Source organism: Boleophthalmus pectinirostris, unplaced genomic scaffold (assembly GCF_026225935.1).
Source record: "Boleophthalmus pectinirostris isolate CB_2022bp ecotype Guang Dong unplaced genomic scaffold, ASM2622593v1 HiC_scaffold_7, whole genome shotgun sequence".
NCBI lineage: Eukaryota > Metazoa > Chordata > Actinopteri > Gobiiformes > Gobiidae > Boleophthalmus > Boleophthalmus pectinirostris.
This window is the reverse complement of record NW_026571473.1, coordinates 14102292-14114332: the sequence shown is the minus strand read 5'-3', so window position 1 is coordinate 14114332 and position 12041 is coordinate 14102292. Positions and strand designations below refer to the sequence as shown.

General features: G+C 39.7%; 1 protein-coding gene across 1 annotated transcript in view; it reads right to left on the bottom strand.

The window, feature by feature from the left end:
- The window catches only part of ptprsa (protein tyrosine phosphatase receptor type Sa), a 250934-nt gene that overhangs the window by 181563 nt on the left and 57330 nt on the right, over positions 1-12041 (bottom strand). Inside the window, exon 2 of the mRNA XM_055164546.1 lies at positions 119-214. The gene's annotated coding sequence lies outside the window, so the exon portion shown is untranslated. The remainder of the gene's footprint in view (positions 1-118; positions 215-12041) is intronic.

Genomic DNA, 12041 nt, shown 5'->3' with positions numbered 1-12041 from the left:
AGGTGTAAGAACAGGTATGCAGAAAAACAGTACTGAATATGCAAAGTTTGCTAAGTTACTCCAAGTTGGAGAGTCTTCTAAAATGGCGGCACACTGGGTATAACATTTCTGCACTTACCTCTGGGATGTTTTCAACACGACTTTAGCTTCATATCTTCTGCTGGTGCTGCGGATTCTCTTCTTCTTCTTCGCCTTGTTACTGGTTCGGTGGTACCTTTAAAAGATGGAAAAGGGTGCACAGGGAGGGAGAGAAGAAAGGAGAAAGAATAAAGGGAAAGATTAATGAAAAGGACTAGTGAATGAACTGCCTCCTCAAGTGGTGGGAGGGGGAATTGCTTTGGTTGGGGCTGTATGTGTGCCCTTTGTGACCACAGGACGGCAGGCAAAGTGCAGCCTCTCCACTGATTGCCTGAGAGCTCTAGAGTGCAAATCTGCATGAAAACCCTTCTGGCTTTTTTTCTTTTTTTGATCATTGGCTGCTACACATCTCTAATGAGACTGGGCCATATTAGTAGTATGGGTGTACTCGCCCAGTGCAGTGTGATGGTAAGTTGAACAGTAAGAACTTCATGTACAGTGAAGTCAAAGCAGTGTGGGGAGACATGTTTAACATACTGTGATTAAAGGTATACTCTGTAACTTTCTTGGTGAGAGATCCGCTACTTGTTTGTCTTCATTCAGCTGTCATTACTTTGCCTGGAATGTTCCACAGTAGTGCATTAAGCATATCTATCTCCATGGTAACAAGCAGGTGACACAATGAATCCAAGCTACTGGTAAATTTGTGAAGAGGTGACCCTGTCCTTACAATTCAATCTGTGTTTATTGAAACAACACTAACAAAGCAAAGCATTACAATCAGCATTTTATTTATTATAAAACAAGGTCACATTCATTCAGTCCTTAGTTTTCCCTGTTGTCTATCTCTAGTATTTATCCTGTCTCTAGTATCTGACCTATAACGTAGCCTATAGTTGTCTCCCTTGAGGTAGATAGTTTCATCTCTACCGTGGAACAAAGCAATAACATCTCCACGAAGAAAAGCAGGTGACAAACCCTCCACCAGAAACTTTGTGCAATGTTAGCCTGATTTATCAGCCAGTTTCACTTCGTGGAAACCATCTGACGTCACAGCATTAGGATTCGTTCGTTTGACCATAGGCGGGTACCTTTTTTTATTTAACCACTGTTATTTGGTCGTGACTTATGTAATTCACCGCTAATGGACCTAACTGGTATATTAAGCTTTTCCCAAATCCCATAGGAAGAAGGGGAATAATATCTTTCCCCTTGACATTCTCTTTGTTTCAGCTTTCTCGATCTCAGAAACCATTGTCAACACAGAATGTATGGCTTCGTCTACATCCATCTCGACCACTTTGTTTACTGTTGTGCTGTACCACACAGCTCTTCGCTGACTGGACAGTGCGTGGTCTACAACTTCCAGGGTTATTACAAACAGTCGCCGGAGAGAAATGAAATTGAGTGGAGGCGCCAATCCGGCTAGTGCAATGCACCTTTAAGAACAAAATACATTCACATACTACCAATCTAAGCAATAATACATGCTACTACTCCCTTTGAGGATGTGAGCTGTGTGTGTCTATTCTGCAGGGCATGTCTGGTTCTCAGTGGCCCCATTCGATACCAGTCAATACTGTTAGTGAGGTCTAGAGCTCAGGGCGACCCTGAGCCACCCAAAGGAGCTTCTTCTGGAAGGTTATCTGCAGTAAAGGTCAGAGAGGAGCGTCATTACTCTGCTCCCCCAACCTCCGCCAACATAATCATATGAATATCATTGATGATAAACACCACAGGGTATGATCGATCACATGTAGGTCTGGAGCATTATACTGTATGGGAAGAGGCCGAGTGTTGTGGGAGCATATGGTCAGGACAACATTTCAGTTCAAAGCAATGGGAAATGGTGGAATATATTCTAATTCAGTTCAGCAATGCAATATGGGAGATACCAGTTACATTTCAAGGGACAGAAAGTCTATTATGAGTCTTCATCCAAAGAGTATCAAGAAAATGTCATTATGCACAGTAATAATACAGTCCTGAATTTTCAACTGCAGTCAAAAATTTCTTAAAATAAAAGCAATCTGTAAGACTCACTCAATTTTAGATATTCATTTTAGAAAATACTGTGGTCAAATGGTGTGTAAATGTGTGTAAATCGTGTTCTTATAAGGATGTGTTATATTGACCAAAGCAGAAAGAAGCAAGAGGTATCTGAAGTTTGGGAGTGACTGGACTGGACTTGGAATGCCTATGAGACAGAAACACAGTTAACATCATTATATAAAAGAATTTGAAAAAGATTGTACTATTTTTCTCCCAATTTGGAAATATTTTAGGCTTTAAATTTTACTTCCAGGTTGGAGATCATGTCAAAATTAAATGTTAGCTATGACAAACATGACAATTGAATCGATTCTGATTTACCAAAAGCTGGCTCAACCATCACCAATCCATCCTACCGTTTTAAGACAATACAGCAGGAGAAGTATTTACCTGGTTGACTACTCGCTGCCAGCCATCTCCTACTGTATTGTCTTTAAAAAGAACTCTGTATTCTGTTTGGATGCTAGCCACTTCCCCACCTCCATCTTTTTATTATGAACACTGCTCCCAGACACTTTCCAGGCATTCTCCATGGGCACGATTACCTCAATAGCAAAAGTCAACACAATCCTTTATTCTGACAAGCCATTGGGGTCAGGGCAACCCACGGTAGCCAATCAGAGTCAACTAACGGAGCAGACCACAAGAGATCCCCTGGTACAAAAGCACCGCCACAGAGAGGCAAAGGGGCGTGGCCTGTAGACGACCGCTCCACCCACCTTGACTGCACGGCGCTCTGGGTTGTCAAGACGATGAGAATGGAGCACTGGAGGGACTCACGTGCAGAAGACTTCGCACTCGCCAGATTTCAGCCTAATTAGACACTGATGAGAGATGTATTGGACAGACGCCATCGAGATCATAGAAATACTAATGAGCTGTGATCTATTCATACACTATACTGTGGATATTGAACACAAGGCTAATATATGTTAGAGTTCATAAAATATACATTGAATTTTAATTAAGAAGAAACATCAGGATAAAAATTTTAGAAAAGTTGAATTATTTAAAGATGCAATGTGTTACTTTTCTACATAGGAGGTTGTCAGATGCCTTTTCCATGAAGTATACGGGGCTCGTGTACACTATTTTCTGATCTATGTTATAATGTTTCCTCATCACAAACCTGGAGTTGTGTTTTGCGTCAAACTGAAAACACTTTGTGATCTGATGTAGTAATATAGGAAGTGCTCCTCTGTGTTTTTAAATTAGAAACACATTCATTAGACTCATCTGGATACTTTGAGCTCAGGAATTGCCAATCTCTGTTGAATAAAAGGTAAAAGGCTGTCAACTTGAAAACTACCGCTTCATGAAATCACAAGGTGGAACAGAGCATTCTGAGCTTTGGAGATGCACATAGACCAGGGGTGGGCAAACTACGGCCCGGGGACCATTTGCGCCCCTTTAAACTTTTTAATCCGGCCTGCCGAACTTGAATAATAAAAAACAATGAAGTCATTACAATAAATAGTTAATACTGTGGGACTTGAAAGACAGATATTTTGTTGTAATGCGTTGTAAGAATTTTCAATTATGGGATATTTTAACCCTTGTAAGGTCTTCGGGTCTGTGGGACCCGTTTTCAGTTTTTAACTTCAGAAAAATTATACAAAGAATTATTTTTTCAGCCTGCGATTATTTGGCCTTGGCTCATTTAGAGTGAGGAACATGAATCAGAAAAAAAATTAATTGACCCCCCCTTGCTTCCACCCCCTTCACACTTATATTACATACAGGGTCTTCGGGTCCACTGGACCCAGAGCTACTGAAAGTATGAAAATCATAGCTCCTCCTTTCCCCTTTCTCCTCTTTGGGCCTGTGTGTCTGTGTGTCTGTGTTGTGTGTTGTGTATGTGTTGTGTGTGTGTGTGTTGTGTGTGTTGTCTGTGTTGTGTGTGTGTGTGTGTGTGTGTATGTGTGTGTGTGTGTGTGTTTTGTATGTTGTGTGTTGTGTGTTGTGTTTTGTATGTGTTGTGTGTGTGTTGTGTGTGTGTGTGTGTATGTGTGTGTGTGTGTGTGTGTGTGTGTGTGTGTGTGTGTGTGTGTGTGTGTGTGTGTGTGTGTGTGTGTGTGTGTGTGTGTTTGTGTGTGTGTTGTGTGTGTGTGTGTGTGTGTGTTGTGTGTGTGTTGTGTGTGTGTGTTGTGTGTTGTGTGTGCACCCAACACTATCTGCACCCACATCTCACCCTCTGTCTGAATGAATAAATGAATGAATCTAGGGGTCCCCATAAACATCTCTGTCAGTGGGAATCCCAGTCACAACTGATCATGATGGTGATGAACACCATGATGGTGATGTCAGACTGCGATGGAACTGATTCTTGAAGAGGGTTTTGCTGGTGCAGCTGAGGAAGATGTCTCTGAGAATGAAGATCAAATTTGAGAAAATTCAGGGTCAGAGAGTGAGTTTGAAGAGAAAGGGGACAGGAGGGTGAAGATCAGCCAACAGAGCCAGGAGCCGGAGCATCCATGAACAGCCGGCAAAACGCAAGCGGACCTTAGCCATAGGACCAGTCTGCCAGCAGCTGGTCCAAGGAACAACTTATGAGAGGCGAGCTGGTGAGCAGAGAGACATAGGAGGGGACAATGTGTGATTGAGAAAAAATGGAAAAATTCAATGGTGTTCCACTTCAAGACAGGGCCTTCACATGGCTGCCAACATGATACTGAAGGCACCAGGGCCTACACGCTCGGCAGTCACACTTGTAGATGACATCAGGTCTTCTTTTGACATTTTCATGCCACCCCAGATCAAGAACATGATCGTGGACTGCACCAATATAGAAGGAAGGAGTGAGGAACGGAGGAAGGTTTTTGATTAAACTAATTTAGATGCCTACTTTGAGATTTTTATCCTTGCCAGTGTTTTCCGTGTTTTTCTGTGTTTTCCTGCACAAGTGTAAGAAGTACATCTGCAATAGACACAGTGAAACTCTGCCCCTCATGTACGGTATCGTCTGTCTTGAAAATGTCTGTGTTCAGTGGAACTAATGTGTTGTTCAGAGAGATGTTGTGTAAACTCACCTCTGTAAGTTAAATTTCTGCTGAAACTCAAATGAATAGTTCACTATAGTGTTGTGAGAACTTTTTTTCATTTGTACATTGTTTGATTATTATCCAGTTATGACTGTTCTATGATGCATTTCTTTATTTTGTTCTATTTTAATAACCCTAACCTTTACAAAAACGAGTGGCCTTTTTATTCATAAATGTAATTTAACAAAGGTAAAGGGAGCAAATTTAACAATAAGTTGTTAATACTACTTCCAAATGAGATGAATTAAGCATCTGCTGAGAATTTTAACAAAAAAAGGTTTAAAAATGATGATGTAAAAGCCCCAAAGTGCAATGGGTCCACAAGACCCAGCAGGACTCCCTGTGTAACAAAAACACGAAGAGCTTACAAGGGTTAATAACATGGGATATGTTTTCTATGTAGCCCATGTTATGTTTTTCTCTTATGAGGTGGATTACCAGAAAATTCCATCCATCTACTCCTGGTCCGGCCCTTCCGTCACATTTTAGAACCCTTTGCGGCCCACGAGTCAAAAAGTTTGCCAACCCCTGACTAAGACTAATAATAAAGCATTGCTCAAACATGTGTGAATGAAACAAAACACAATTTCAGGTATGTTTTTAAGGAGGTAACAGCATTATAATGGTTTAAAGCTCACAAGTGTCTATTTTGCGTAATATAGGACATTTAAAAAAATAAGAATCAAATTTGCAGAAAATCAGTACTTTAATCTACACTTTGGTATTACAACTTTGAAGTTTTGCAGTTGCGTCACATCTCATAAAAAATCAGTCTGGTGATGTATTAGAGGGCTATCCACTTTTATCACAAAAGTTTATCTAAAACAACTTGCATCACTTTGCTTGTAATGAATCACGCTTGACATATTACCAATGATGTGTGCGTTTGCTTGAGACACGCGGAGAGAGCCCATGTCCCTCCTCCTCCTCCTCATTCCCTCTACTTCTCTCTCTCTCTCTAACTCCCTCCCCCACTCTCCTTAGACTTAGACAAACATTATTGATCAACAAGGTAAATGATTTGGACACAGTAGCTCACACATTACTTTATATTATAATAGCAAAGAGCAAAAATATAAATGGAAAATGTAAATGGAAAATAGAGGAGAATAAGAGACTGGTGAGAAATAAGGCCTAATTATAAAATGTATATGTAAAAATAAAACATAGAAATATACAAAAACAAATATTCCTCCCTCCTCCTCTCTCTCTCTCTCTCTCTCTTTCCTCCTCTTTCTCCTCCTCCTCCCTCTCCTCCTTCTCCTCCTCCCTCTCTCCCTCCTTCCTCTCTCCATCCTCCCAACCTCGTCACTTTCTCCTCCTCCTCTACGTCCTCCTCCCTCTCTCCCTCCCTCCTCTCTCCGTCTTCCCAACCTCCTCTCTTTCTCCTCCTCCTGCTCCTCCTCCTCTACCTCCTCCGCCCTCTCTCTGTCCCTCCTCTCCCCCTTGTCTTCCTCCTTCTCTCTCTCCTTCCTCCTTTTCTCCTCCTCCTCCTCTCACTCTCTCTGCCTCCTCCCATCCTCCTCTTTCTTCTTCTCCTCCTCCTCCTCCCTCTCTCTGTCCCTCCTCTCTCCCTTCTCTTCCACCTTCTCTCTCTCCCTCCTCCTTTCTACCCCTCCTCCTCTCACTCTCTCTGCCTCCTCCCATCCTCCTCTTTCTTCTTCTCCTCCTCCTCCTCCTCCCTCTCTCTCTCTCTCCCTTTGCCTTTCTCCCTCCTCCTCATCTCACTCTCTCTCCCCCTCCTCTCTCTCACCCTTCCTCCTCCTCCCTCCTTCCCTCCTCTCTCTCACCCTCTCTCCTCCCTCCCTCTCTCCTGGCTGCCAAGACAAGCGCAGGGGAATTTGTTTAATGTACAGCACTTATTCACCGCACACACGCTGTTGCACTACCGCTTCCTCCCTCCCTCTCTCCCTCTGTCCGTCGCATGAGACACTCCCTCGCCCGGGCACGCCGCCATTAATCAACACACTCCAAGAGTTAGCCCAAAAATTACACTGCTCCTTAAATCAAATTCTGGAGCCTGGTAAAAAATGGCGACTTACTTACAGGTGAGTTGCTTGTAGGTTTGCCAGGGCACCTTAAGGATATGGTTCAATGGAGTTTGTTTCACTCATGCGGAAATGAATGCTGGTTTGTTTTCTCATGACCCCCGCAACATATTGGCGCTGGGTTGTGTGACCGTGCGGAGACAGATGGCCAAGCATCATGGTGCATTGCAAAATGGGATACAAAAACATGCAAAAATCTCATAGCGTTTCCTTTTTTTCTTATAACAACGTGACTATAGCGAGGACATCAGAGCAGAAGATGGAAGATGGAAGAAGTCTATAAATAATCATAAAACTGACCGGGAAGGCTGTCTGAAAAATACATTTCGGCCTTCACGTGATGATGTCAATAGACTTGTTGCCATGGCAGCGCGTCACATAGTCTTATCCTATCTTCACCTAGCCTCAGACAACCTCATCTTTCTGGCTATAAAAGTAGCTATGTTCCCCAACAGAATATCAAAAGGAGATTTTTTTTTTTTTATCCTTTAAAAGTTTTAAGGGAAAAATGTGAGTATTATTCATACAGGAAAAATGTCCAAGAAGCTGCTGAGATGATAAAAAAGTATAGTTTTAGTGTGAAAGTTGTGGTCACATGACTTCATAACACTGTAAAGAACCATCAGTTTCAAGGGCCCATATGAGACTGTTTTTTAATCTCCTCACAAACATAACTGGAGTTGTGTTTTGTTTCTTTCACACATGTTTAACACACAAATCCTGCATGTTGAGGCTGAACTCTTTTCTCAAACAGAAAACTTTGTTGCATCTTGTGATGTCTAGAATCACTTGGAATGAGTCATGAATAATTTCAGCCCTGGAATTGCCTGAAATCTATTGAACTAAAGGTAAAAGGATGTGAAACTAACTTGAAAACTATCACTAGATGTCATCACAAGTTGGAACAGAGCATTTTGAGCTTTGGAGATGTAGACAGACTAATAATAAAGGATTACTCAAACATGTGAATGAAACAAAACACAACTCCTAGTATGTTTTTGAAGAGGTAACAGCATCATAGCATGGCTTAAAGCTCACAAGAGTCAGTTTACTGCAATATAGGACCTTTAAAACTGAAAGGAGCAGTTCAGAATTCTGTGGTAGAATTTGCATTAAAACAGTCAGTGCAGATATTTTGCATTTTGAATCTCTGTATTTACTGGGCCTATCCAAGTGAAATAAAAAGTGGTATAGTAGGTAAATCAATGTTTGTTTTTTTCCACACATGAATTCAGAGCTGAAATATGTTAATCGTTTTATTATTAGTGCTGTCAAGAGATAAAAAAAAAAAAAAAGAGATTAATTAATTATGACCTGTAATTAATGAATCTAATTAATCTCTTTTTTAATCTCACCTAAAAATTGCTGAGACTTGAGGTATTTTCATTTAAATTCATTATTACATTATTGTGGCAGATCAATAGACTGTAATATAACAAAAAAAAAAAAAGTATAAAGTCATTTATTGTTTAACAAACTTTAACAGATTCGGTCTTTTACATTCCGCTATGTTCTTTTGTCAAACTCTAAATAATTAGAAAATACAAATAAAATAAAACATTAGGAGCATTAACAATCGATTTTCAATTAATCATTAACGTTTTCATATAATAAGTATCATCATTGATATCTGCAATCTGCATACATAAACTCAACTTTAACTTATAAACCATAATAAAGCCACATCAGCCCGTTTGACATTATAATGTGAAACTTAAAACCGCATGGCTAATTTGCATAAACTAAGCAGAGAAAAAAAAACAACAACACTCTTGTGCGCTGATGCAGTTCAGCTTCTGTTGGACTAAAGGACATAACTCAGTGGAATATGAGTGTTCTTTCTGTGACAGAGGGATGTTGATGGTGAGTCTGTTCTGTGTGTGTCGCGATGTTTTCAGAGATCATACGTGTGCAGATGCGGGCAGAATATTACATTTTTTTGCAGAAGCGATGTGTTGTTATCCCAACAACACATAAAAACAGATTTTATAATGGGGAACTCGCGTACAGAAACAGTAAAGTTAGAGATTAAAAATGAGATTAACGCGATTAAAAAATATAACGCGCTAAATATGACTGTAATTAATTAATCGCAATTAACGCAATAATTTGACACCCCTATTTATTATTATAATCTATTGTTAATATTCAGACTCTAAAGAGCAATTGCTGTAAGGTGAAAGAATGTTAAAGATCCTATATTACACAAAATGGAGCTTTAAGTCATGTTATAATGTTGTTACCTCCTCAAACACAGACCTGGAGTTGTGTTTTGTTTCATTCACCCGTTTGAGTAATTTATTATTAGTTGCTGTACATCTGTAAAGCTCAAAATGCTTGGTTCCACCTTGTGATGTCATCTAGTGGTCGATTTCATGTTAGTTTCAAGTTCTTTTACCTTTAGTTCAGTATAGATTTCAGGCAATTCCAGGTTCATGAATCATTAGTTTTCAAGTTAACAGTATTTATTTTTTAATATTCTGATGAAGAAACAATACAACATAGATCAGAAAATAGTGTAATATTTGTGTAACTTTTCTGGTGGACAGTCCATCAAATGCTTTTCTTGATTTTATTGCTTGTTCTAGAATGTTTCACAGTATAGCATTAAACCTTTCTATCTTATTGGAAACCAAATCTTGGAGACAACGTTACAGGTCAGATCTGTGGAGAGGTGACCACACACAGTGAGAATGCTTGTTTTTTCTAGGTATTTTTGAGCTTTAAAACCACCTGTAATTGAAAAAGAAAAAAAAAAAAAAAAAGGAAAGTAGAGTTGTTTAATGTCACACGGTGGAACATTCCAGGCAGAACATTTACATATCCATAGAAACAAGCAGGTGATGGATTCCCAACCAAAAAGTTACATAATGCACCTTTAAACCACAAGATTAATATGGCAAACGTGTGGGCCCAATCCTTCAGAAAAATGATAAGTTTCAACATTAATGGATTTTTTTTGTTTTGTTTTTATTTTAATTGCGATGGCAACAGTCCCAGTTTCTCTGATCTCTAAACCCCAAGGGAAGGATACTCCAGCTAGGAGCTCTTTAACAAGATCCTGGCTCAAGAGGTGTCCCCAGGTGCAGCTCTCCAGTCCCCCACTGCTCCTCACACGCTGTCTCAACAAGATGAAAGAGAGAAAGGAGAAAGAAGAGAAAAACCACTGTGGACAATAAATATATTTCACTTTAACCTGAAGCGAATAATCAGAAAAATAAAAGGCAAAGAAAGGTGACAGGAAGAGGGCAGAAAGCTATAGAAAGAAGGACAGAGGAAACCACTTTCACGAAATGGATACTGACAATAATATCGTCCAATCTTTTCCAGCCAATCACAGGAGATGTCAAACGGATAAGTCGATTGAGTTACAAATACCCCTGATATTTTAGGTGTGAATGAATTGTTCTATTGAAACTGTCGGAGTCAATGCACACCATAATTTGGGCAGTTATTCTTCACAGTATTGACAGTGCCCGCAGTCTATTGAACTTCCCATAAATGTATTGTGAACTTTTGATACAAACATCTTTACCATTTTATTTTTACTGTCTTAAAAACTTGAAAAACAGCTACATTAATGATAATAAAATGATCTGCAGTGGTCCAAACTTATTGCTCAGTTACCTTACGCATTCAGAGCATCCTAATTATTCATCATGATCAAGGGAGTAGGTTTGGTCTCAGCTTTGGTGGGCACATTATCAGCTAACCCCCCCATCTTTACAAGAAAGGGTAAAATGGGATAAGAAGCTGCGTATATGTTTTATTAATTCTTTCCAAAAACACACAGAGTCTGGACAGGTCCAAAATAAGTGAGAGGTGGTTTCATTTTTCAGTTTGCAAAATGTACAGTTTGTGTAAATCGTCCTTCTAAGATGATTCTTTACCAGATAACAGTGATGTAGAAGTTTGTATCAGATTTCCCCTTGCTTGTTGGTGATGAGATTTGGGAGGTGCACTTGTGGTTACTGTCACTCTTTTTCTGCAGCAATTTATCATAAGGCAAGTTTAACTGAAGATGAAGCCAAATAAGTTCCTTTGGAAAAGTTTTTCAAAGTTTGGTGTGCAGCATCTTCACTCATGCCTGCTCAAGCCACCACCTTCGGGCGCTGGCTCTGTCCTGCCGCTTCCCCAGTTTATGCTCCTGGCACCACTAATGACATCACTCTGCTACAGCCAATGAAACAGCGGCAGGGGTAACCCTGTCATCATATCACGGAATACATCTCAGAATGTCTAATAAACAAAATGTGAACTAAAACATGTTAAATTAATACTATTGAGTTTGGAAAAATATCAAAATAAATGTATATTTTATTGGTAGGGACTATTTTGTCTTCCCCAAATATTGGTTATGACATGTCCCCACCTTCCCTATGCAAATCTACACCCTTGATCACAATTAGTTTATAAGCACTTTTAGCAACTTACAGAGACCAACACTAACAACTAGTATGCTAACAAAACACTTTCTGATTCTCAGACAATAAAACGCTTTATAATTAGATGCAAACAGCATGCAGTGGATTTATTTTGACCTCAAGAACAGCTTAAATACTCAAATATGTGGGAAAAAAAATCTGGTACAGGTCCATTGATATAAACATAACTGATCATGTAATGCCTCAACATCTTAGAAAACTTGTTGAAATGTACAGAAAAATTCTCCCTGATCTAATGGTCCTTTTAGCATATACAAAGAAGAAGGTGGCAGGCTTTTGCGAACCAAGTCTCTTTTGAAGGCATACAAAATGTGACTTATTAAAAAAAGGCTGACTGGGTGACAGAAATTTTTCAATAAATTCAATCTAACAGGGAT